This window comes from Taudactylus pleione, unplaced genomic scaffold (assembly GCF_031769625.1).
Source record: "Taudactylus pleione unplaced genomic scaffold, aTauple2 ptg000612l, whole genome shotgun sequence".
Taxonomy (NCBI): domain Eukaryota; kingdom Metazoa; phylum Chordata; class Amphibia; order Anura; family Myobatrachidae; genus Taudactylus; species Taudactylus pleione.
The window spans coordinates 862,795-868,794 of NW_028285014.1; positions in this window are offsets into that span (position 1 = coordinate 862,795).

Here is a 6,000-nt window from a genome sequence, read left to right on the forward strand (position 1 = left end):
TTTGCATATCTGCATATTAAAATTACATCTCACATGTTTAGATGGAATCAATGAAATCAGAACACCCATAGTTCAATGAGAAATTGCTCTAAAGCCTACATCCCTAATCTTTTCATAAAACTTTATAGCTTGCCTATAGAAAAGTCAATCTATTTCTCAGTTAAGATAAGGATTTTACAAAATTTGATGGCAGATAAGAACCACTTGGCCCATGTAGTCTGCTCCTTTTCATGTATCCTTTAGCCAACTTCAACCCTATTTGCTTCTTACATTTCTCTTAAGGATATTCTTATGCCTATCCCAAACGTCTTTAAATTGTTTCACCATTTTATCTTCAACCACATCTGATGGGAGGCTAATCCATTTATCAACTACCCTTTCTGTGAAGTAAGTATTCTTCAAATTTCCTCTAAGTCTGCCTCCCTCCAGTTTTAGTGCATGTCCTCGTGTTCCTTTGAAGAATGAGTATTGTTTGCACAACTTTCCTTAGCATTCAGTAATCTAAACATAAAACACAAGAATAATTGGCATCAAAACTTATTTCAGCCTCTTAGACTTTACATATAACATGATATACAATTTACTTCTAAGACAACCTAATCTGTTCTGCTAGGATGAAGACCTTAGTAAAGGGGGGCAACAGTAATTTTGAAGGATAACACTTTAGCTTGAGCCATTTTTCCTAAATAATGTTATTTAAGAAACAGCTTTTAGAGGAAATGCATTAATCTAAGATCTTGATTTAATGATTCTTTTTTCAAAAAGTACAAATTATTTGTCAAAATCACGATTAAAAATATAAATAGTAAAATGACAAACCCAAATAGGCAGCAGGTTTGGACTTACTGATGTGCTAGTCAGGATGGCCGAGCGGTCTAATGTGCCTTTCTCAAGATTCTACTCTTCCAGTGAATGGGATTTCTGGTCTGTGTAAAGAGATGTGGGTTCAAAATCCACATCTGATAATTTTTTCCAACTCTTTGGTTATGTTTTAGAGTCAAAATGACTGACAGGGAGAAGTATGCTCAGGACATCACAGTCTTTCAATCTTTCCTCTCCCAGACATTGATATCTTGATCCCATTTATTTCTAAGCAATGTGCAATGCAATGATTGAATGAATTAAAGGGCATAGAAACTGATAAAGATTTTTATGAATTGATCGATTTTCCTATCTATGTTCCAATCAAGATCAAGTTTCATTATAATTAAATTAATTAAATTATTCTTAAATGATAAAGACACTATGATTAGTTTTAAAATTCTAAAGTTCAGTTCATGTAGAAATTGGCTATTGAAATAATGTATTACATAGAAACATAGAATTTGATGGCAGATAAGAACCACTTGGCCCATGTAGTCTGCTCCTTTTCATGTATCCTTTAGCCAACTTCAACCCTATTTGCTTCTTACATTTCTCTTAAGGATATTCTTATGCCTATCCCAAACGTCTTTAAATTGTTTCACCATTTTATCTTCAACCACATCTGATGGGAGGCTAATCCATTTATCAACTACCCTTTCTGTGAAGTAAGTATTCTTCAAATTTCCTCTAAGTCTGCCTCCCTCCAGTTTTAGTGCATGTCCTCGTGTTCCTTTGAAGAATGAGTATTGTTTGCACAACTTTCCTTAGCATTCAGTAATCTAAACATAAAACACAAGAATAATTGGCATCAAAACTTATTTCAGCCTCTTAGACTTTACATATAACATGATATACAATTTACTTCTAAGACAACCTAATCTGTTCTGCTAGGATGAAGACCTTAGTAAAGGGGGGCAACAGTAATTTTGAAGGATAACACTTTAGCTTGAGCCATTTTTCCTAAATAATGTTATTTAAGAAACAGCTTTTAGAGGAAATGCATTAATCTAAGATCTTGATTTAATGATTCTTTTTTCAAAAAGTACAAATTATTTGTCAAAATCACGATTAAAAATATAAATAGTAAAATGACAAACCCAAATAGGCAGCAGGTTTGGACTTACTGATGTGCTAGTCAGGATGGCCGAGCGGTCTAATGTGCCTTTCTCAAGATTCTACTCTTCCAGTGAATGGGATTTCTGGTCTGTGTAAAGAGATGTGGGTTCAAAATCCACATCTGATAATTTTTTCCAACTCTTTGGTTATGTTTTAGAGTCAAAATGACTGACAGGGAGAAGTATGCTCAGGACATCACAGTCTTTCAATCTTTCCTCTCCCAGACATTGATATCTTGATCCCATTTATTTCTAAGCAATGTGCAATGCAATGATTGAATGAATTAAAGGGCATAGAAACTGATAAAGATTTTTATGAATTGATCGATTTTCCTATCTATGTTCCAATCAAGATCAAGTTTCATTATAATTAAATTAATTAAATTATTCTTAAATGATAAAGACACTATGATTAGTTTTAAAATTCTAAAGTTCAGTTCATGTAGAAATTGGCTATTGAAATAATGTATTACATAGAAACATAGAATTTGATGGCAGATAAGAACCACTTGGCCCACGTAGTCTGCTCCTTTTCATGTATCCTTTAGGCAACTTCAACCCTATTTGCTCCTTACATTTCTCTTAAGGATATTCTTATGCCTATCCCAAGCGTGTTTAAATTGTTTCACCATTTTAGCTTCAACCACATCTGATGGGAGGTTATTCTATTTATCAACTACCCTTTCTGTGAAGTATTTTTTCTTCAAATTTCCTCTATGTCTACCTCCCTCCAGTTTCAGTGCAAGTCCTCATGTTCTTGTACATCTATTCCTTTGAAGAATAAGTATTGTTTGCACAACATCTTTTTTTTTAAATATCTTTTTTATTGAAGCAAGAAAAAACACTATACATCGAATTAGCAATTTATAGATGTAAGAAATCAAGTACAAGTATTGGATGACAATACATATGATGTCTATCAGCCTATACATTTATTCCATGGCATTTGTATGTCTGTATACATATCTGTGCACAATTTGCCCATAGTTTTTTCCAATGCAAATTGAAGTATAAAACACAAGCAATTGAAAATATATAAATGATAAATAAATAAATGAAGAAAAGGAAAAAAAAAGGTAGAATGTCCAGCACTCACCCACCAGGCAGCATGATAGGAGGATCACCAAAGAAGATTCTAGTTTCATTCCATTGGGTCAGATGCATACTATGATATATCTCGGTTTGTGTTGAAAGTGGCAGAGTCACAATAAAGCTTTCCCAGGTGTCAAAGAAAAAAGCGACCCACCACTCTTTTTCAAACACCGTTTCAAACCAGTCCATTCAGAAAATAAAATGTAAAAAATGGACGAACCCCAGGAGGAAGTGACTATGGTGGGGTGAAGAAACATTCCCTTTGATTTGTCTGCATTGATTTGGAGACCAGAGATGTTGCCAAACTGCCCAAACTTTTGCATGATCAGTGATAGTGTATGTTGAGGGTCGTTAATGTGTAAAAGAATGTCATCTGCGTACACCATGAGTTTGATACTGCGAGTGCCTACACGAACTCCCTGAAAGCTAGACCATTGTTGTAGAATATGGAGAAAAGGATCGATGGCAAGATTAAAAAGGAGAGGGGAGAAGGGACATCCCTGTGGAGTGCCCTGTCCCAGTTCCATTGGAGTAGCATACAATCCATTAATCAATAATGATGTAGAGGGGGAATGATAAAAAAAGTGAAGCAGTTTAATAAAATTTGGAGCAAATTCTCTGCATCTCAAGACCTCGAACAGATGAGGCCAGAGAACTGTATCAAATGCCTTGTGTGTATCAAGGATCAGGAGCCTGTTCTGTGCGTGGGGGTCCTGATTAGAGGCAATTATCATGGTCAAAGTGGTAAGGATGCCTTTAACTGAGTGCCTTTTTGTCACTAATCCTAACTGATGTTCAGTCAAAAGAGTGGGTAAGATTTGCTGTAGACGAGTGGCCATGATTTTCGCAAGTAATTTAAATCTACATTCAGCAATGTAATGGGACGGCATGAACCAAGAAGAGGAGATCTTTCTCCTGCTTAGGTAGCAGGATCATATGTGAGGTGTTGAAAGATCAAAGGGGGGGAGAGTCGCAATGAATATGTCAAATTAAATCTAGAAGAAGAGGGGAGAGATCATCTTGGAGGATTTTGTAGTACCCTCCTGAATAGCCATCTGGACCAGGGGCTTTATGAGCAGGAAGGGTTTTTATGGCATCACGAAGTTCTTGTTCAGTGATTGCTAAGTCTAAGGTGTCATGTTGGTCTTGAGTGAGTTTGGGCAGGCGAGCCTCATATAAAAAAAGTATTTGATGTTCTAACTGTTTGCACAACATTCTTTTAGTATTCAGTAATCTAAACGTAAAACACAAGAATAATTGGCATCAAAAGCATTTTAAGGCTCTTAGGGCCTGATTCAGAGCTGGACGCAATTAGCGCTCGCTTGTTCAGAAAAAGGGGGTGGCTATTCAAATGAACCGTTCGCTCTTTGTGGTCTGTTGCCGCCTCCATGTCTGAACGAGCAAACAAAACATGCGGATGTTTATTTGAAAAATACGCCCTCCGGCCGCTCGCATCATATGTCATGTCTGCTATTTATTAGATTACTCGAGTACATCGAACAGCGTATGAACTGCTCGCTATTCTTGTGGTTGGTTTTTCCTACCACTATATTGCGAGCAGTTCTGACTATAAATCAACCAAGTGACGTGGTCAATGACGCTGCTGTATTAATTATGCACACCCATAAAACGCCCGCTTTGACCTTTAAGCACACCTGTGTTCTGATCTCCACTCCCCGTTTTCAAGCACCTTCCCCTGTTACCACCCACATACGCCTCATTCTGTCACTCAAAATAGCAGGCATTCGCTATTAAGCGAACAAACGATTTTCAGCCGCACTGACTGGTTAGCGCTTTCGTTTTAAAAACTGTCCATATGCGCAGATGTGCGAACATCGCTCAGAACGAGCGTACTGCCGCTTATGAGTGGCTCTGAATCAGGCCCTTAGAATTTACATATAATGTGATATACAATTTACTTCTAAGACAACCTAATCTGTTCTGCTAGGATGAAGACCTTAGTAAAGGGTGGCAACAGTAATTTTGAAGGATAACACTTTAGCGTGATCCATTTTTCCTAAATAATGTTATTTAAGAAACAGTTTTTAGAGGAAATGCATTAATCTAAGATCTTGATTTAATGATTCCTTTATCAAGAAGTCCAAATTATTTGTCAAAATCACACTCAAAAATATAAATAGTAAAATGATAAACCCTAACAGGCAGCAGGTTTGGATATACTGACGTGCTTGTCAGGATGGCCGAGCGGTCTAATGGGGGGCATCCACTAGATGATTTTAGCAGGCGATCGAACGATAACGATATCATTATTGTTCAATCATTTAAAAATCGTTTACAAATCGTTTGCAAATCGTGCAGAAATAGTTTCTAACGATGTACGATGCGCGCTCCCGCTGATCGCGTGATCATCTCCTCCATTGAGTGAACATGCAGGTCAATTTCACTTGATCGCTTCTATATCGCTTGTAGATCATTTGCACATCATTTACACATCGTTTGCAAATCGTTCAGGGTGAACGATCAAACGATGAACCACTCCCTGACACTACTCCTTGACACTCCCACACCACCATTTTGTTTATTCTGCCCTGATGGAGCGTCTGACAAGAGGCAACATTTTGAGGACCACGCGGATCACAAATAGAAGCTCGGTAAGTATTTATTTGTAAACCACTGTCCACCAATGTAGCACTCCCTGGGGACTGGCACTGGGAAGGGGCACAAGAGGGGGTACACAAGTGGGGTGTGGCACTTGGAGGGTGCTGCATAGAGGGACTTGGGGTGTACTGTCTAAAGGGCATACTGTGGGGGGGTGCTGCAGAATGGGCATGGGGGTGCTGCATAAAGGGCATAGGGGGGAGTCTGCATACAGGGCATTGGGGAGAGGATGCATAAAGGGAATGGGGGTGCTGCATAAAAGGGATAGGGGAGAGGCTGCATAAAGAGCATAGGGGAGAGGCTGCATAGT